The sequence below is a fragment of the Lynx canadensis genome, chromosome D2 (genome assembly GCF_007474595.2).
Source record: "Lynx canadensis isolate LIC74 chromosome D2, mLynCan4.pri.v2, whole genome shotgun sequence".
NCBI classification, from domain to species: domain Eukaryota; kingdom Metazoa; phylum Chordata; class Mammalia; order Carnivora; family Felidae; genus Lynx; species Lynx canadensis.
In genome coordinates, this window is record NC_044313.2 from 61900346 (window position 1) to 61922241 (window position 21896).

Sequence of the window (21896 nt, forward strand, 5' to 3'; positions counted from 1 at the left end):
TTCACACAATAATCACATGGGCTTCTAAATCGTTTTCTTTTAAAAATCAGGGCACCCGGGTGGCTCAGTCGGTTAAGCGTCCAACTTTGGCTCAGGTCATGATCTTACGTTTGTGAGTTCAAGCCCCATGCTGGGCTCTCCAGTCTCAGTGAGGAGCCTGCTTCAGATCCTCTGTCTCCCTCTCTCTCTTCCCCTCCCCCCTTCTCTCTCTCTTTCTCTCTCTCTCTTCACCTCTCTCTCAAAAATAAACATTAAAAAATAAGGGGACCATGATGATTAATTTTATGTGTCAATTTGAGCCAAGGGATGCCCAAATAGCTGATAAAAGGTTATTTCTGAGTGTCTAGGAGGAAGTATCTGGAAGATACTCGGCATCTGAACCGGTAAACTGAGTAAAGAAGATAACCTCCACCAGCGCAGGTGGACATCATCCAATCTAACGAGGAACCAAAGAGTACGAAAAGGTGGAGAAAGGACAAATTTGATCTTTATGCTTGACCTAGGCCACCCATCCTCTCCTCCCCTAGTACACTGACTCTCCTGACTTCTCAGGCCTTCACACTCAGACTGAATTGCACCGCTGGCTTTCCTGTTTCTCCAGCCTGCAGATGGCAGGTCATAGGACTTCTTGGCAGATAGTGATTCTGTTTCTCTAGAGAACCCTGACTGACACAGGGACTTCTTGTTTCCAAAACATAGTAGACTGAGTTAATGCAAATCAATTACTCACTACAAATAACCATAGAAACTCCAGAGGAAATACAGCAAAAGACTAGCTTAAGCAAGTAGCTGGGTGCAAGACAAAATAAGGCAGAGTCTTCTTTTTTTCCTGGTTAAAACAAGGGGAAATATAAATCCAAAGTGGAAGGGCAGCAGGTTGCTCAACTTCAGGGAGATCTTATTCTAGATAAATGGCATTCCTGGAATTAAACTGATAGGCGGCGACAGGAGTGATACCATGCTGGCACATAGGTCTTAGAAGCCGCAGGCTGAGGTTTTCCAGCTCTAGAAGGAGCAGAAGCTATGTGTATTCATTTTCTGTGGCGGCTGTGACACACCTGATAACTTAAAACAACAAAAATGTATTCGCTCATCATTCTGAAGCCAGAAGCCTGAAATCAGGCTGCCAGCAGGCCACGCCCCCTCAGGAGGCTCTGAGGGGAAATCTGCTCTTGGCCTCTTCCAGCTTCTGGTGACCGCAGGCAGTGCTTAGCTTATAGATGTATCACTCCAGTCTCTGCCTGTGTCTGCAGAGTACCTCCTCCTCTCTGTCTGCGTCTTCTACTGTTCCATCTGTCTCAAGTCTCCCTCTGTTTCTCTCTTATAAGGAAACTTATCAATGGATGGAGAGCCCGCCTAATTATCCAAGGTGATCACCTCAAGATCCTTAACTTAATCACAAATGCAGGGACAGTTTTCCACATAAGGCAATATTCACAGGTTCCAGGGATTAGGACAGATATATCTTTGGTATATCTTCGGGCCGATCACTTAGCCAATTATACTACGGTCTTAACCTAAGACACAGGAGCTGGGAAGTCACCTCCACATAAGGCGAGAAGCCTCAAAGCACCACCCAATCTGGGGGGGCTGGGGAGGGGGTGGGCAAAAAGAATTAGAAAAACTCTCCACAGCAAGCTAAAAACTGACAAGAAATTTTGCTGTCTACTCCAGGCTCTAGGTGGGGAAGAAATAAACACCTACTAAGAAAAATATGAAAAATAGACATGCCAAGGCCACATCACATGTGGGTGTAATATACAAATGTATGCTTAGAGGTGGTATGAATCACAAAGCTAGAAGGTGACATAATTTTTCCAGAACCCAGGAAAACCATTATTCACTACAGAAGCAAGTGTAAAAATCACTCTATAAGGACACATACACAGTTCAGGGAACACAGAAGTCCCACAGAAGTTATTTTGCTTCAAGAAAACCGAACGACCTAGGTCCCAGTTTTAAATGTCCACCTGATCTGTGACATTACAAAGCAGTGTGGGCCCTGGTTCCCTATTTTTATAATACAGCCTCTGCCATGCCCCAGGATAGGCATTCTAGGTATATCATGCAAAATTAAAAGGCTATGTATAGAAAGATGCCATTTATAGGGGCACCTGGGTGACACAGTTGGTTAAGCATCCAACTCTTGATTTCTCCTCAGGTCATGATTTCATGGTTCATGAGTTCGAGTCCCACATCAGGCTCAGTGCTGACAATGCACAGCCTGCTTGGGATGCTCTGTCCCCCTCTCTCTCTGTCCTTCCCTTGCTAGTTCTCTCTCTCTCTCTCTCTCTCTCCTCAAAATAAATAGAGATTTTTAAAAAAAGAAAGATACCATGTATAGATATACATACAAAAATACAAACCGCATATAATGATCACATTTCTGTGCACATTATCCCTTTAACACAACATGTACAACTGTAAAAGTTGAAAGCTTCTTCTGAATAACTTATCTGGTTCGGATACATCTGGAAGAGATTGTTCTGTGCCATAGGACACAAGAACAGCAATATAAATGTGAGCATTTGTCACCTTTAAACATCAAATGAAAAGATTTTTAATATTCAGAAACTCACTGACATTCCCCCTAGAAAGTCATTTCCAAATACCCTTTAAAAAGTGAATGTGTAATGGAAAATTTAACTTTCCTATTCACAGCTTCATGTCACTGTATTTCCTTACTTTTGAAAATCAATAGATGTTATTAATCATTTCTTTCAATAAACAGCAACTTCAGATGCCTTAAAGGTGAACTACAAAGTTTGGGAAGTGTACTCAAGGAAGAACGCACCCACTTGTGTGGAAAAACTATCCCATGGGTTACAGATAATCACAGACATTTTTAGTTATTCAAAGACTATTACCATGTCTCCTGGGGCTCCAGTTAGAGACCTCAGTCTGCAGATGTATAACAATAAACCAACATAACCCTCAAATAACAGATAATAAAATCATTGTAAGTCAGACTCTTTCTTTTCTTTCGGTTTATTTTGAGACACAGGGAGAGAGCACAAGCTGAAGAGGGGCAGAGAGAGGGAGAGAGAGAGAATCCCAAGCGGGGCATGCACTGTCAGCACGGAGCCTGACGCGGGGCTTGAACTCACCCATGAACCGTGAGATCATGACCTGAGCCAAATTCGAGAATTGGATGCTTAACCGACTGAGCCACCCAGGTGTCCCATTTGTAAGCCAAACTCTTGAACAAGGACTTTGTTCTCTGAACCATAGCCCAGGGACAGGAATATTTGGGGGGTTATTACTACTATGCTTAATATCTTTCTCCTTTTTGTTTTGTTCACATCCTCATAGTTAATGTGGTAATGCCGTAGTCAGGAGGGCAGACAAGTGCCACGAAAAGAAGAGTCCTACGAGGCATTCTCACTGGGAGGTGCTCTTTTCCCAGAGTGAGAGGATCAGAAAGTGGATCGCAGGAGAACTTCTGCAAGACAGTACCCACTTTACTCTAGAGAGTCCCTGTCTTGTCGACACCGAGACTGCGATTTATTTAGAAGCATCAAAGATTAATTTCAGCAGAAGAATTTGCAATGGTTCTCAAACTGTAGCATGCATCAGAACCCTCTAAAGAGCATGTTAACAAAACACAGCTGGTTAAAACCCACCCCCAGAGTTTCTGAGTCTGGGGCAAGGCTTGATCATTTGCATTTTTTTAAGTTTCTTTATTTATTTTTGAGAGGGAAAGAGTGTGTGAGCCAGGGGAGGGGCCGAGACACAAGAGATGGAGAATCCCAAGCAGGCCCCGTGCTGTCAGCGCAGAGCCTGGCGCGGGGTTCGATCCCACAAACCATGAGCCAAAAATCAAGAGTCAGACGCTTCACCGACCGAGCCACCAGGTGCCCCGATAATGTGCATTTTTGACAATCCCCAAAGTTTCTGATTCAGTAGGTCTGGGCTGGGGTGACAATTTGCACTTCTTTCAAATTCCCAGGTGACATTCATGCTATTAATGCAAGGACTCCACTTTGAGAACCACTAATTTCAAGCAAGAAGCTTTTGACTAGTCATCAATAACTCTTTAGAGCAAATACCCCTTTTTTGTCGTGGTCCTCAGTAAAACCACCATTGGAATGAAGACTGCAGGCGATCCCCGGTACCAAAATGCTAAAGAGCAAATGTAGACATGTATTGTAAAGACAATAATGACGGCAGTGATGACGACTAGCCCTGTTATTACAAAGCAGGCACTCTCTCGAATCCTCCTAGCAACACTTTAAGGTATCTATTATTTTTATCCCGTTGTTCAGGGAAAGAAACTGAAGCCTGGCTCTTTCTGAGACAAAACCTGTATTTTTTCCACTCTACCTGACTCGTAAAAAAAATAACAAGATTATGACCAGCATCCCTAGTGAAAGTTTTTAAAAATCAGCTTCCAAGTGACAAGGTATTACTGGTGTATCCTAGAATAGCACAAAAAAAGGATACCGGTGTATTATAACGAGTATTGACTGATGACCGGTGAAAACAAATAGTTCAGTATACCTGTATAAAGTTGCCCCCAATGTTATTGTAGCTCTCTCCTCTAATTCTTTTAGTTATTATACTTCTCAGACCCCAAGTTAAAGAATTCTCCCAGATAATATTAAAGATCTAGACAATACAACAGGCTCGATCCCAGGGCCCTATGAAAGATTAGCTTTGTTGGGGTAAACCAAATTATCAGGTCTTCATAGAATGTGTGCCCGGCAGAGCTCGGTGCCATCTGAGTGGATTATAAAAGCCCTGCTTGTGTCTATTGGAAGCAGCATCTGTAGCTTGGGGAAGTGAAGTGAAGTCAGCTCTAATCAAAACAAAGCTTCTTCTTTCCCCTCATTTATGTTCGTGGGCAGAAGCAATCGGAATTATTGAACTCAAGCCAGATTACGGTTGACTAAAGACAGCTGTCTTTCTCTAGTGCTAATCGGTAGAGATAAGTGTACTGTCAGCTCAGGACACGTGGATGGGGCAGTTGAACAATTCTGAAGAAAATGCCGTGGCACCAGTCACATGTGACTTATGTATGGGGAAGGTAGGAAGAAACAAAGCGCAAAGGGCGTGTGCAATAGAGCTCCCGTTTAATTAGAAATTCTTTGCAGCCTGGGTTAACATTTTGGGGTAACCTTTAAGAAGTAGCCAGTGCTAAAATGAGGCACCATCTTTCGGTAGATGGAAGGAAAACAACTTGAGAGCAGAAATAGACTCTTCAGTGTGCATTAATTTATTCAGCTCGGGAGGAGGCGGAATCACCTCCAACTAGGGCAACTCCAAGTTGTAATTAAGAGTAACTCTCCATGCTGTGGGCTGAGTGGCATCTGGTGCCTATCCTGGAATCCAAACGAGTCATGAGTAAGACACTTTAATTAGTGCACAAACTCCATACTCCATTTTGCATTGCTGGATCTCCAGAATAGGGCAAGAGGCCAAGTTTTGACACTTACCCCTTTTTCCAACTTAAAAAAGCATGCTTCTCTTTCTCCAAAAAGATGTGATATTCCCCTTTCTCTTTGGGTGGCATGCCAAAGAAAGGCTTTCACATTTCAAATACTTATTGATTGAACTGATTTATGAATAAAAGGAGATAGAGGCAAATTATTAGATGGGGTTTCCCCCTGCTGCTCACGATTTGATTTGGAAATGTTTTTGCCTCTAAGCCAAAACAGCCCAAGTCTGCCGTCTAGAGCTGGTCTCTTCCCCCACAGAAAAATCCAGCAGTTTCCTCTGAGCCCCTGTCACACTATGGCTCTAGTCAGAAAATGGAGACTAGCTCCCTGTGCAACAGCCAGGTGAAGAAATCAGGGCAGAGTGACACTTTTCAGATGGAGCTGAGTCCCACTCCTGGGGAAATTTTCATACTCAAAACTGAAAAGACACCATAAACCCTGTTGAGATATGCTACACAGGGCTAGGAGTAAAGGCACCTGGGTTTTAGGGGCAACTCTGCCCCTTACTATTTACTGTAAGCTAATTTATACTGAGCATACTTTGCAAAGGATTTGAGGCAGCAGCCAAACATTCACTGCATGTCTTGGACAATGCTTTTCAGCTCTCTGGGCCACGAGGCTCTTTATCAGTCCCTGTGACTAGATGGGGCGTGCTCTACGGACACTTCCAACATTAAATCTCTCTGATCAATTATCACCATCGCCAAAGATGATTTATATTTGCTCAGCAATTTGGAACTTAACTTTCATACACATCATCCTTTCACTGACCCTTACAAGTATCACAGGTGGCCGTCATGACAGGTGAGAAAAGAGATCATCAAAAAGGTCAATAATAACTAATTATTATTTGTCAGAGTCATACTCCAGGTTTTCTTCTGGTTTCTTTCCACAACACCCCTGAAAGTGTGAAAGATGTAACAGACGACGGATGATTCTATGAGAAGGTAAGTTCTAGTAATCTTCGCCTCATCACTTACTGACTGAACTTGGTATCCTCATTAGCTTAATAAGAATGCCGGACTAGAATATTTTAGTGTCCCTTCCAGTTTCACCACAAAATCTATGAAACACAGAGCAAGTGACTCAGCATCATATCAACCCCTGATGTGGTCCTTGCCTTGATAAACTGCCTGCTACAAAATTCCAAATCTCTACAAATCTGGGGACCACTCTTTGCTCTCACCGGAATAATAGCTGTTACATCTACCATTGAGTCTGTGACTCTCTGTAATCTAAGTTACTTAGTATCTTAGCATCTGAGACACTAAGTTGCACCTTCTAGAAGAGGCTTCCTCCACTCACCTACCTCTCCCCACCCCAGCTCCCGGTGTCTGTGCTACACTTTCTAAGCACCTGCCCATCTCAACCTCAGCTTCACGCCATCATTCAAAGCTAGTTGCTCCCCTTCCCCACCATCCAAATAACACTTTTTTCCCTCTCTTTTACAACCTGTGAGTTTGGCAGAGTTGGTGAAGGTCTATTTTACTGTCACTCTGGCACATATGAAACCAGAAAGCTCAGATGTGAGCTGGCTAATGGAACCCAGGTAACAAATGCTGGTGTTAACATTAAAAAAAAAACACTTCTACGCAGTGACTAATACCTCAGACACTGTAGGTTTGTTCCGGAGAGATCTAAGGCCTCTTCTTCCACTTCTCCACGTCTCCAACAAAAGAGTTTGTATGGGTTACCTGAAGGCAAGTCAGATTATTCAAGGGGAAACAAAAGAAAACAAGAGGGGGAAAAAAACAAAAGCAAAACAAAACAAAAACAGGGTAATGGGGCATTACTGCCTTTACTTACCACAGTGATTTCCCATATCCTGACACTTGGACCCACTGACACCCACCCCAGGAGTTTTCTGATATTTACAAAAACAAGGCAAATGCTGGGATTCTGGATTATTGGAATATTCTTTTCCAGCATTTTAGTCATCTGAGAAAGCCCCAAATTTACCAATAAGTAGGCCTACTCTTGGATTCCCGCCACTTACGTACACACATACGGACGTACAATGACAGCTTTTAACCAAACCCTCAGTACCAATCACTACCATGTACCTTGTGTATACACAGCCATAACCAGCCACATCCTGCCTATAGCTTAGTAATGGGACAGAACTGCCGGGATGTCAGGGTCTAAATTGATCTGGCCGAGAACAGCACTTCTCACCTTCAGCACCTGACATATTCTTTGAACATCTCCTGGCCAAGGGCTTAAACTGATACCAAATCCTCAGGGATCATTTACAACCTAAGAATAAAACCTTGCACTGACACTTCCCTGGCCCATCTCTGCTTATATCCAGAGTGCACCGCCACGTAGATACAACCACCCTTTCTCTTCCTCCCTCCATAGCAATGATCTCTTCTCAGAAAACTTAGTCCAGGCCAAATTACAATTTTTGTAACTTTGAGCAAGATTCTAATCCATTCCCCCAAATCACCACCACCTACACTTCCACGCAGCTGGCAAATTGCTAAAACTCGGCCCCCATTTGCTACTTCCTACCTCATACACTGTCAGAGTCTGATAAAATAAACCCAGCCACCTCCACCTGGCATTTAATTTTCTCTATGATCTTCCCAAACCAATCTCGTCTCCCACTCAATGCCCTGCTGCTTTCCAAACTCCAAGCCTTGCTCATTACAGTCCCCGGGGCATAAGCTGCCCTTTTCTCAGCTCTACTTGGAAAAGCCTCCTGTTTGTGAAGCCTCCGCTCAAATGCCTTCTCCTCTAAGGAACTTTCCATAGCTGCCCTGTCATCCAGCACTCTTAGTTTATGCAAAATTAATACCTCCCTCTTTTGTTGAACCACGGCACTTTGTTACCGTTTCTAAATCTCTTATCGTCTGCTACACACAGTATAATTATTTGAGAATCTGCGATGTCACTTTTTGCTAGATTTGGTGGTATAAGTGCTGGCGTTCACATTTTCCACGGGACTTAGGACCATACCTTACACATAGTCTGTGTTAATAAACAGGTACTGAGTTAGACTATTCTCTCCTGGATATCTTATTCTACATGATGAGCCTTATTTTTCCTCACATGAATAACGAGTTCTTGTAAAGATGGGCAAGGTTTTTCAAAAATAGAAAGGGGTTGGGTGCTCTGCTCACTTTACTGGGTTATATCAGGAACACATTGTCATGAATGGCTTCAAGAAAAGCATTAACAGAGATACCTTAGGACCCAAATATTACTAGTTTCCAAGTCGAATCTCTGACACAGTACAGAAATTTCATTTCATCATCCCTTAATATTCTCAGTGATGGGACACACTATCTCATACTGCTACTTTAGAAAGTGAAACTGTAAGTGACCCAAACAATTTTCCTTCATTGGAGGCAAAGGGTAAAAGTGGCTCCTCTCTGAACAGTTAGCCTGAGAATGATTTATGGAAGTTAATTAAACCCAAGCCTGATATTTTCTATTTTTAAAGGGGCAACCAATTATTTACTCATTCATTTCCTTTGATGTGCATTGCAGCACTTTTAAGTACATTGTCAAATGTCAAGCAGAGGTGAGTGGCAGCCTGGAATTAAAGTGGTCCCTCTATGCCTCAGGCTCAGCTTCGCGTGGTCTGCTGGGCACCGTGACTTAGAAATGGAGCTCTGTTACGCTCTGATGCTCTACATTTTTTTTTCAGATTTCATTTTAATAACTTTATTGACACGTCAATGTAGACAAAATTGTCAAAGGTGATATCAAATGGCCAAATAAATCAAAGCTTGATCTAGCCTCATTTCCCATTACTGTACTGTCTATTTCTAACATAACCAGGGTCCATTCGCAAATCTCTGATGCTTTGCAAATGTCAGACAGACTTTCAGTGTCTCCTTGAAGATTCTTCCTATCACATTATGGAACATATGCCTCTATTATTTCATATCTGGGAGTTTGGTCTTTAAACACTAGCCTGTAAGGAAATATATTCACAACTGTGGCTCTGCTTCTCACATCGTTGTGCATGGAAATTTTACAGGGTTAGAAAATGTGAGTGATCACTTTCCACTCCTACCACCATGGCAGACATCGCTCATTAGCCACAGCCCATATATTGAGTGTCTCCAGAGAAACAGAACCAATGGAAGCTATATACATAATGAGATTTATTATAAGGAATCAGCTCATGTGATTATGGAGGCGAGAAGTCCCAAGATCTGTAGGGTGAGCCCCAGAGAGCCAGTGGTTCACCTCCCATCTGATTCCAAAGGCCTGGGAACCAAGAAAGCTGATGGAGTAGCTCCAGTACTAAGGCAGGCAGTCTCGACACCCAGGAAGAGCCAGTGTTTCAGGCCAAGTCCAAAAGCAGGAAAAAGCTGATGTCCCAGTTCAAAGGCAGTCAGGCAGGAGGAATTCTCTCTTACTCAAGGGAAGCTCAGCACTTTTGTTCTATTCAGGCCTTCAACTAATTGAATGAGGCTTACTTACATTAGGGAGAGCAACCTGCTTCACCCAGTCTGCCAATTTAAATGTTAATTTCATGCAAAAACACCCTCACAGAAACCCCCGGAATAATGTTTAACCAAATATCTGGACACCCCATTGCCCAGTCAAGTTGACACATGAAATCAACCATCACAGCCCTCTTTCCCAATGAGCCCAGACAGGCTTCAGCATTCATCAGGACTGGGCCCCACTCAGTCACTCCCAATCAACCAGAGTTGGAAAAAGAGCTAAAGCTATTTGCTATTTCAGAGTCTAGTAAAAAGTCATACTAGGTCACTGAAAAGAATCATAAGAGCACTAGAGCTGGTCAGATCTATGGTTCATTAAGCTCAATATCCTATTATAGAGGCAACTACAAAGGAAGGACCGAGGGAGGGATCAGTGTCCTCGCTGACATCAACCTTAAAAGCTATCTCCCCTTGGTACTTCTAATGGATCTGCAGCTCATAAAATTTAGCCAAGGCCATTTTGAATTCTAGTTCACAAATGAGTAATAACTAAGCCAGCAGAAGTCTACAGGACTGATAGATACTGCATGGAGACTTCTTAACACCCTCGAAGTACAAGTTTGGGGTGCATGGTGCTTGCATTTTGTTTTTTTTTGCATTTTTATTTACAAATCCATTCTTTCCAGATTCATAATTCCCCTTGCAGAACCTATAGACACATAATATTTTTGCCCCTTCAGAGCCAAACCATAAGAGACTCTTAAAAACTGAGAATAAACTGAGGGTTGATGGGGGGGGGGGTGAGAGGGAGGGGAAAGTGGGTGATGGGCATTGAGGAGGGAACCTGTTGGGATGAGCACTGGGTGTTGTATGGAAATCAGTTTGGCAATAAATTTCATATAAAAAAATAAAATTGAGAGATTTCTTAGAGAAAAAAATATTTTTTCCCCTTCATGGTTACAACCAGGTACTGAGTACCTACTGTGAGTGACATAAGTTATTTCATTTGCAATTTCCCAATTACACACCACACACACGTGTGCACACAAAGACACACACACGTGGGATGCTTTTGTCTCATGGTAGCCTTGTGACTCCCTGTCTTAGGTACTTTGGTCTTTAGTCTTTATTAAATAGCCACGTTCCAATGAAGCCTTCTGAACCACCCTATCTAAAGGGACAAATCATCCCTCCCATCCCTAATAGTCATTTTCCCTTTCCTGCTTTATTCTCTTTAGCACTTAAAGCAATCTAACAGTCTGTATTCGACTTCTTTTTCCTATTTACTATTTTTATCCATCACTAGAATGTAAGTGGATGGAGACTTTTGTCCGTTTTGTTCATCGCTGAACTCCCAGCAACTAAAACAATGCCCACTACATAGTAGGCATTCAGCAGATCTGTGAAATAAATCAATGGATAAACAATCTGAGATAAGTATCATTCTTACCATTTTACTGATGATAAGGACACACAAGTGCAGAAAGATCAAGAAACTTGCTCGAGGTCATAAATACGTCCCCAAAAAATGAAATGACAGAAAAGAGAGGGAGAGAGAGAGAGAGAAATTACCCTAAAAATTTTTCTGTGACTTTGGAAAACAGTTGCAGTCGGTGGACCATAGACTACTTTTCACGCATCCCATGCTCATGTGTGGGCTTAGCGTGTGTCCCCAGGCCTTTGTTAACTCTCTAGGGACTAGCCGGTCTCCTCCCAGAGTCTATCTGTAAAGTGCGCCTTAACCAAAGGCAGCAGCAAATCTATTCCAGGCAGGTAAGAATCAGGTTAATTTCATTCAACTCCATAACGACAAAGATTGCCTTTGTACAGTTCCTAACTCTTTTCTTAGTGTGCTTTCACACAGACTTAATTTAACATCACCTCTGTGGAGCGGACTGGACCGGTACTATCGTAGCTCCATTTCACAATACAGAAAACGATATCAAAGCAGCCATGCGTTCTGCTCACGATCATACATCAGGTGGCAAGACGTCCCCACTGGCCTCTCTGAAAAGCCATCTTTGCCGCCTTCCGGGCCCCGACCCGGGTCGCCTTGCCACCAACCGCCTCCGCCACCGCAGCTTTAGGGCCAGAGCCCCCCAGCTCTCGCTTTCTCTTTAATCCGCGTGCCCCGCGGTGTCAGGCGCGGCCGTGGGCACCAGCTCGGAGATGACCACCGCGCACTTAGGGGAGAGGGAGGTTGTGCGGGAGGCAGAGCAGAAGAGAAGCACCTGCCGGTGGGAGCGCTCAGAGGAAGGTGGGCGCAGGAGGCCTGCAGTGAGGGAGACGCGGGAGCAAGAGGATGGAGGGGAAGACGAGGCGGCCGAGGCAGCTACGCGCACAGGGCAGCGGAGGATGACGAGAAGGTGACGTCCATCCCGAGAATCAGAAGGCCGGCGAGGATGACTAGACAGCAAAAAAGGAAAAGTTGGATTTAACAAAAACAGAGGCCACCGTGACCTGTTTGCCCTCCGCCTCCCGTGTCAGACTCTCAACGCGGTCACCTGCGAGTGGATGGTCCCGCAGGAGACAGAGCCCTGCCACCCAAAGCCACGGCGGGAATCTGCGGGGGGGGGGGCGGGGGGGGGGGGGATCAAAACTTCCAAGGCCCTGCTTTCTCCCTTAAAAGCACTTTACAAGTGAGGAAAATGTGTTTGCATTTTTTATTTACATTTTGCATTTTGGTCCATACTGTCAGGGGTCAGTCATTTTTAATGATCTCGGATGATCAAACCAGGCTCGCGAGCCTTCTCTGTGCTGCTTCTGACTCTCATGGTGTGCCCCTGTTCATTAAAATCTCAAAGGAGAAAAGAAAAACGGGGTAAAAAAAAAAAAAAAAAGGCAAAAAAACAAATACCACAACAAAATCTTATTCCAAGAATTCCAGTCACTTTTTTGTGAATGTACTTAGCTGCACTATAGGAGCTGGTTTGTAGGAGATGGTTAAAAAGGCCAAGATAAAAGGTTTCTTTTTTTTTTCTTTTTCATCTGTGAAGTTGCTGTTTGTTTATTTATTTGACGTGTTTGATGTATGTGTGAAACAAAGTTGGCCAATAATAAACCAGAATTTTATTTTGCGGAGGTGTTCTAAAACAAACAGCAACCAAAAAAATGACAGGACAGCACGGAAGCTGGAATCAGACAAGGCATGTACTTAAATCCGACAGTATTAAACCCATACTTTGCTGCTTCTAGCTGTGAAGCTGAGAGAGGTTAATTAACCTCTCAGAATCTCCATTTCTCTATCTACAAAATAGGGACGCTACCCCATCACAAGGCAGTTGTAGGACATAAATGACATGATGTAGCCAACTCAGTAAGCCCAGTGGCAGGGACATAATCCCTGAATGTCACCTCTCATTCCTGTCCCTGCCCTGATCCCCTGCTTTTCCCCCTGCTTCCTAGCCCAATATGCTTCCAACTGGAACAATTATATAACTCTGAAAGGAGACACATTTTTTTTTACGGACTTATTTTAAAGGCTGGTACACATTTCGGTGAATTTATCAGTAACTCAGTCAGAGAACTCAAGACCCAGTAGGGTACTTCAGAGTCTAAATGCCAGATGTACTTCTCGGAGGCCAAAGCATGTGTGATTAGAGGTGGGAGCAGCTACTGACTTTCCCAAATAAACTCTAAGATGCTGTGGTTTCGTGGAGGGCCCCCGGTGACAAGTATTTTTCACTATAAAAATGCAGTTCCTTGCTAGCAGGATTCCAGTACCCTCAATGTGCTGCAAAAGAACGGCCAGTTTTATAGTTCATTGAACAGACCCATTTTGATATTAATTGGCGTTCTCTCCTCCTCTGTCTGCAGTGTTTATATGCACAATATACCCTTCAATAAAACATGCTTAACAACAGGGATCCAGTGCTACAGCGCTGGTGACAATGTTTAGGTGAAAGCATGGAGTTGGTTACAAGCACATAACATTGCTGGGTGGTAAAATTTGAGACCATGTTGAAAAGCCAAAGGACTCCGATTATGGTTTCCCAAATCAGACTCCACTGCTCGATTCTTGGAAAAGCTGTTGTTTCTCTGGTGCCGTGGAGATGGGAGTTCTCATCGCTAGGCACACCACCCAGTATACTCAGTGTGCATTTGACATCCACTGACACCATCTAAAGGGACTTTGCTAGGTTGGTAACCTAGTCAACAGATATAATAGGCAAACTAGTATTTTTACTGTTTCTGATCACCATAATACATCACTCTCGTTTTAATTTTTTTTAATGTTTATCTATTTTTGAGAGAGAGAGAGACAGCACAAGTGGAGGAGGGGCAGAGAGAGAGGGAGACACAGAATCCGAAGCAGACCCCAGGCTCTGAGCTGTCAGCACAGAGCCCGATGCGGGGCTCGAACTCACGAACCCTGAGATCATGACCTGAGCTGAAGCCAGACGTTTAACCGACTGAGCCACCCAGGTGCCCTGGTATCTTACTCTTAATACAACAGCAAAAATAACCCCAAAGAAGGACGCCTGGGTGGCTCAGTTGGTGAAGCATGCGACTCTTGATTTCAGCTCAAGTCATGATCACAGGGTCATGGGATTGAGCCCCACATCAGGCTCTGAACTGAGCATGGAGACTGCTTGGGATTCTTTCTCCCCCCTTCCCCTCCCAAGCTCCTCCTCCTCCTCCTTCTCTTTCTCTCTCTCTCTCTCTCTCTCTCTCTATATATATATATATATCCATATATACATATATCTTTTTAAACAATCCCAAAGGGAACAATTATATTAAGAAAAGAAACATAAGCCATCAATTGCTTTATGGTTAAACCTTAACTTTTGCTTATGAACACTGACAAAGCTAATCAAGCTTTGTGCTTGACATGACTTTAGGCCAGTTTGCCTAGGACAGCCGGGCCCACAACTCCCTGTCTGTCACTGCCTGCTCCAACTCAGGCCCACACCCCACCCCATGTGCCTGACCACAAACATTTCCTGCCATAACTTGCCTGTTATTGCCATATCTGGGCAGTTTATTAAGTTGTAAGACCTTCCCTGGCAGTTTTTGGCACCCATCTTCCTCTTTCCATAGTCACCTTTTCCAGGCTATGCATATAAAGGCTTTTACTCCCCTACCCCATCCCTGGGAAGCATCTGGCTGGGGCTCTGAGCATCTTCTTATTACAGGAGATCACCCGCCCCCACTCAATAAAGTATTTCCCTACTAACATGTGTCCAGACTCTTTTTTTCCTTTTTTTTTCTTTGACAAGAGTAATACTTGACTAGTGTCTGCTTCCCTGATTCAAAATCTCACACTGACAGCTTCATCAAATATAAGCACAAAAACAAACAGGCGCACTTACTCCCCTGGTTATTGGGTTAATTCACTCTGATTCACCACCAGGCTCTAAGCTGAGAAAAGAAACTGTATCTTGACTTTCTTCTTCATTTTATCTCAGCGTCTAGCAAAAGGCCAAGTACAAAGTAGATATTCAGTGTATGTCTCTTGAATGAATTAGCAAATTCCTTTCAATCAATGTTACTTGTTCACCATTGGTCATGTACCAGGCGCTGTTCTTTGTGCCAGAGACCCCTGGTTTGGTTTATGTGTCATAAACCAAACAAGCAGAGACCCCTGCCCCAGTGGAGCTCACACTATAATAAATACAATGAATAAAATTATAAAGGATATTAAATGAGACAAGCCAAGGGCTCAGGGGGACAGGATGAGAAGGATCAGGAACTGGGACATACGGATAGAATAGTCGCCATTTTAAATAGGATGGTGGGGCAGCTGGGTGGCTCAGTTAAGCTTCCGACTTTGGCTCAGGTCGTGATCTCACAGTTCATGAGTTCCAGCCCCACATCAAGCTTTGTGCTGACAGCTGCAGAGCCTACTTGGGATTATCTGTCTCGCTCTCTCTCTGTCCCTCCCCCACTCCCTCTCTGCCTCTCTCTCAAAATAAATAAATAAACATTTTTTTTAATAAAAAGTGAAATAAACAGGATGGTTAGGGTAGCCTGGAGGGAAAACAGACAATTACACAAAGACTGTAAGGAGGTGGGGAAGGTAGCTATCCAAAAATCTGGTAGAAGATTGTTCCAGAAAGGAGGAACAGGTGGTGCAGAGGCCCTAAGGCGAGAGTGTCCCCACCGTATTTGAAGAACAGGAAGGAGACTGACTCATGAGGCTGAGGCTAAGTGGGTGGGGAGCGTAGGGGGTGAGATGCAACAAAAGGGTAGATCACAGAAGGCTGCATAGATCATTGTAAGACTCTGGCTTTTACTCTGAATGAAATAAAGCTCTAGTGCAGGCTTTGTGCAGAGGAATGACGTGATTCACTTGCATTTTCAAAGGACCACCCTGGCTGCTATGTTGAGAATAAACTAGAGGGAGAAACAGCAGTAGCAGCAGGGAGACTACGAGGGAGGCTCTTGTAATAACCCAAGCGAGATACGGTGGTGGCTCTGGCCAAGGTGATGGCTGGAGAGGTGCAGAAACATGGTTAGATTCTAGAGATAGTTTGAAGATAAAAACAAGCAGATTTTTGGAAGTGCACAGGCACCTATTAATATTTACATACAGGAACAGATTCAAGTTATCACTGTAATGACATGCTTTTCGTTTGTATTCCAACTTGAGAAAGGGATAGCATGAATTGGCATAAAATCCTGTTTCTACCTATGGGAATGTATTGAGTATGTAAATATCATCCAAGATACAAGTCAAAGTGGAAAGGAGAATTTTTTTAAAGGTTGAAAACTTCACTACTGAGCAATGCACTAAAAGCTCTAGGCATTTGGGCTGAGCCAAGCTTCCGCTCTAGAGGGCAAATTAGTGGATTTCCCTAGGCAATGCCCCCCTTTGGATAAGGGTCTTAGTTGGATCCACATTTTAACTAATCAGAGCCTTAACTCTTTCTCTTCTGTCTCTTACTTGGTGGCCTCCCCTTCCTTGGGGCCTCTCAACATACTCTGAGCATTTATAAGCCCTTATTTGGGATTCAGGTGTTGGTTTCATTTCCAATGTTCTGTATAAAGGAGCTCCTACCTGGGAAATCCAGGCATATATACTTTTTTTTTAATAAATATCACAGGCAATTGAAAATGCATTCAAGGAAATGGAGGCCGAGTTCAACGGATTGGCCATGTGGAAGGGGAGTATAGAAGGTTAAGTACTACAGAGAAAAAGCCTTCTGTGATACATCTCTCCAGACGCCCTTGCACCCGGGCCATTCTGTGTCAGGCTCCACCTTCATCCATGCTTGGACCTTTCCGGCTGGGAGGGCCACTGGAGAGCAGCCTCCTGGAGTCTATTCATTCTGAGACACTTCTTTAGGAAATAAGCTGACAAAAGATCTCCAGTTCTAAGATTTATGCTGGTGGGAAACAGTAATGCATTTCAATGAGGAATGATATATCCCAAAACATCATTTTTTTTCATTACACTGAGGTACAAAGTTACTATATTTATTAGATTTTTTAAAAGTCATAAACCATTTAGAGCCATTATCTTACAGACAGATTTGGAAATGTCATACAAGGCTTCCATAGGTATAAATTAATACACAATCTTCACTTCAAGTGAAACCTTTAGGCTCCCCAGTGAGAAGCAAAATCATATTTTAACAGAACGCCACGTAGATTTCGAAGTGTCTTAGGTTTTGCTCACTAGAATTGCAATTCTTCACCAAGAATAAAGCATAATTCTTTGACAGTAGAGAGGCAGAAAGCACAGTCTCTCTGCATATTCTTCTATAATGTGTGAATACAAAATATTCCTACTTATATTCTTTAACTGAACCTTTGTGACAACTCTGTCATACAGGGGTTATCACTCCCATTTTACAGCTAAAGAAACTGAGGCTGAGAGAATTTAAGTGACTTCCTCAAGAGCGCAAAAGAGATAGAGTAGAACCCAAGTATGTCAGACTCTGTATCTGTGCCATCAACTTCTCCAAGGTAGTCCAGGGGTCCATAAATGTAGTTTTGTGATACCTATCTGGCAATATATCCCTTGAGAGACTTCAACACGCTTGCTATGCTACACCTGGGACCTAAGAGCCTCTAAGAGAGGGAACAGAGTATATTCCATTTGTCCCTCCAGATTTACTCCCCGCCCTCTTCCACTCTGCTGTGTTCATGAGGACATGTATTTGTGTAGACTCCATCACCAGGCTCCCTTGCCCCCTAGTTTTGCACTGGGTTTGGTCAAAGGCAAGGAAGGAAGAAGAATGAGCTGGGGTATTTGTCCCTTTGGCTCCTTCCCTGCAGGGTCACCACAGATGGTCTTCATCCTTCAAATAGAGACTACAGCTCCTGTCAGAAAACTCCCTGTGTTTCCAGATACTGATAACCTCTCCACCCTCTCTCTTTTTCAAGGTTAGGGATGGCAAGAGTACGAGGCAGTTACTAGCCCCATGGTTCTGCACTACCCCTCGTAATTTTCTACCTCCCCGCCCCACTTTTCTAAATAATTCTCTTATTAAATTCTCCATAAATTATCCAATTTAAGTGTGCCATCTGTTGCCTGCTGAGACCCTTAGTGACACAGGGGGTTTCTTGGTGATTTTGCTATCATAAAAGGGATTAGTGGCTAAATTCCTCTGGACAATAATTCCTAAGCAAATGCTCCATTAATGAGAAAAGACCAGTGTTGATACAGAGGAAACAAAGACAAATGGCGTGCAGTGATGTAAGTTTCACAAATGTGGTGGATCGTGCCAGGGTCTGACTGACGGGGCGTGGTAGTCACCTGTGAGGTAACAAACTCGAACAAGGGCAGAGTGACTAGCCGACCCATATCTACTTCTCAGGCTGGCCTCCCCGCGTGCCCAGGACAACTGGTCAATGTCTCCTGTTCGGAGAAGCAGAGGACCACACAGTGATAATATTAAAATAAACAGTTACTATGCCAGCCCTCTCATGCACCTCATGACAGAACTTACACATAGTTGAACTTGAGGATCAGAGAGGATAAGTAACTCAGTCATGATCACATAGCTAGCAAGTGTAAGAGCCAAAGTGTGAAAGTGTAAGAGTTCTCTTCCTACTACAAAGTAGGAATGAGCTTTCCTACTACAAAGCTCGTTAGATTGCTCATCCCAGAACTCTGGTTTCACAGCTTGACTCGTATATAAAACTTGTTTCTGACACTGCTTCCCACTCTGGTTGGGTTCCTTGCCCACATTTGCTACTTCCGTTTCCCTTATCTTACAATATAGCTTCGGTTCTCCATTTCCATCATTAGAGCCAATGATTAGTCCATCAAGCCACCATTTTCATCACTGGACACACACCCCTCACTCAGAGGGGTTCTACAATGGCTCTCAAATACAGTATCTGCTTCCTATAGGTTTTGTTTTGGTTTGGGTTTGGTTTTTTTTTTCCTAAGTCAACATTGTTGAAACCAAAACCCCTGTCAGACACAGGTTGTGTTCTTTAAAACATTTTTTATTGTTCATTTTTTATTTTTAAGAGAGAGAGAAGAGAGAGAGCATAAGTGGGGGAAGGGCAGGGTGGATGGACAGAGAATCCAAAGTGGGCTCCATGCAGACAGCAGAGAGCCGGATGTAGGACTCAAAATGACCAACCATAGATCAGGGCCTGAGCCGAAGTCGGGCACTCAACCGACTGAGCCACCCAGACACCCCACAAATTATATTCTTTAAAGATCCATTTTCTTTCCAAGTAATTATCCAGAAAAGGATTACACCAAGGAAGAGTCCTAGATAACCAACAGCTTTCAGTACCGAAAGCTGAAGCCCTTAAAAAGCCAACTTAGTGGGCCAGAATTTAGCTGAACTCCTTAAAAACCACCAGCCCCTGAAAGTTATGTACAATGGTTAAATCCCAGAATTTACAGAGTGTCAAAAATTTAGGGAAGGGTTCATATAAGAAATAAGTAAATTCCCAAAGTATCCAAATCCAAATTATCACTTTTCTTACTAACCTGCTCATCTCTGGAAAAGTACCATTGCTATTTTGTTCCGTATTCATTTTCTTTTTGAAACTTTCAAATTATCACTAAAACCTCCAAAGTTGGCAAATAGCAATTTTCTGATATTTATCAAATAGGTTGTAAGGTCCTTACTGGGGCCTAGAATCACTAGGACCTAGAAATTTGTGAGTGAATAATGAGCCCTAGGCTCTCGGCTAAATCATCACAAACGACATTGTCTATCAGTTATCTGACGTATTTCACTTAGCACAATGCCCTCCAGGTGGAGAAAGTGGAAAAGTGGTTTGCAGGGGCTGAAGGTGGGGAAAAGAGGGAGAGGTTGGTAAAGCGGTGAAAACGTTCAGCTGTAAGGTGAATACAGTCTGAGGATCTAATGTACAGCATGGTGAATATAGTTGATAACACCATATTGTGTAACTGGCATTTGCTAAAAGAGTAGAACTGAAATGTAAAATAAATAAATAAATTAAATAAAAGGATAAATCTGTGAGGTGATGAATGTGTTCATTAACAAGATGGGAAAATCTTTTCATGATGTATGTGTACAAGAAAATCATCGCAACATCCGCTTTAGATAGCTTACAAACTTGTCCATCATACCCCAAAGAAACTGAGAAAAAGACACTGCCTCCGAGGTTGCACCCCTGCCCCAGAATGAGAGGGGGATATTAACATTAAAAGGGTACAAACACTTCTCGGGAGTTTCATGCAAGCATTGTATTTTCTTCCTTTGATGACGTACACACAAGTTGTATTTCCTTTCATCGCGATTTGTCTGATAGCAGATTCACCTGTGGCGCTAATTGAAAGGATAAATTTCCAGACTCCACTCCAGGCCCTCCGTCAGAATCCCTCATGGGTTATTCTAATCCCAGTCCGCTAATCAAAGTGACGTGAGCACCTTTCAAAGCAAGGAGGCCCTTCTCCCCAAAGACCCCCCACAATCACTTTCACTGAGTTGTGACTGCCTTGGCTGGCAAATTAAGACCCCTAGAAAGTAGGCACAAAACATCCCACCTTGGTCCACACAGCCACAGCCTGGAAGAGAAGTTATACTCAAGAAGTCATTATGAACAACAGCATCTTCCTCCGTCTGGCTTTACCCTCATACCTGTGGATTCACCTGATCCTCACGATAACCCTGGCTGCCTGAGAGACATCTGCACTCATTGTTTCCTCCCTGGGGATTAGCTGAGGATGTCTGAGGAGAAGGGAAGTGCCACCCGCAGTCAAAAGGGCCTTGGGAGGCTCACTTGAAGAAGACATTTCGTTGCAGCCCAGCGGACCATCTTTCCAGAAGTGTGACACCGCGTTCAAAGAGGTGAAACTTCCAATTGGGCAGCTTAGGGGCCACGTGTCAAGGAAAATGAATATGCAGACATTTAATACTGACACCACATGTGAGCATCAACCACATAGGTATTTGCACGAGTGTGTATTTCTGTAACAGGCTCATAACTGCGCGTGGCGGGTTATTCACACCATGTGGTGCCCCCAGCGAGACCCAGTGGAGACTCACCCGATTCAGACCTCCCGCATCACACTTAACTCCGCGGTGGATGCTCGTGAGTGGCAGCCACGCACACTATTTAAATCATCTCTCTTCCCCATGCTCCCTCACTCTTTCTCTCGGCCAGGTTCCTACACTCATGTATAGAATACGGTTCCAGTCTGTCTCCACGTTTCATGGGAGGAATCTGATGCCATTAATGCCAAGTATTTAGCAGCTGACCTCTTACTACCAGAGACGAGGGGTGACCATTGGCACCAGGACCTCGTCTTTCCTGATCTGGAAAAAAAAAAAAGAGGACTTAGCATGAAAGGGCCTTCCTATGTGCCATGCACGTTGACATGGATGGCTATGTCACTTCCTCCTCAGAGCAGCCAAATGAGAACCGTGTTATTTCTACCATTTGAGCAAGGAGCAAATCGGGAGTGCAGAAACATGAACAGTAAAACTAGGAGTGGCGTCAGTGCCTCTCCGAACTCTTCACCGTGGTGAATTGCCGAGCCTAGAGGGTCTCCTAGAAACGTACCGTAGCATATCTACTAACCTCCAGGCCGCTGTCTGACAAGGTGAGAATGGTCCCAGAACTGCCAGTCAGCCAGCTGGGACGATTTCCATCACTCTTCAGTGGT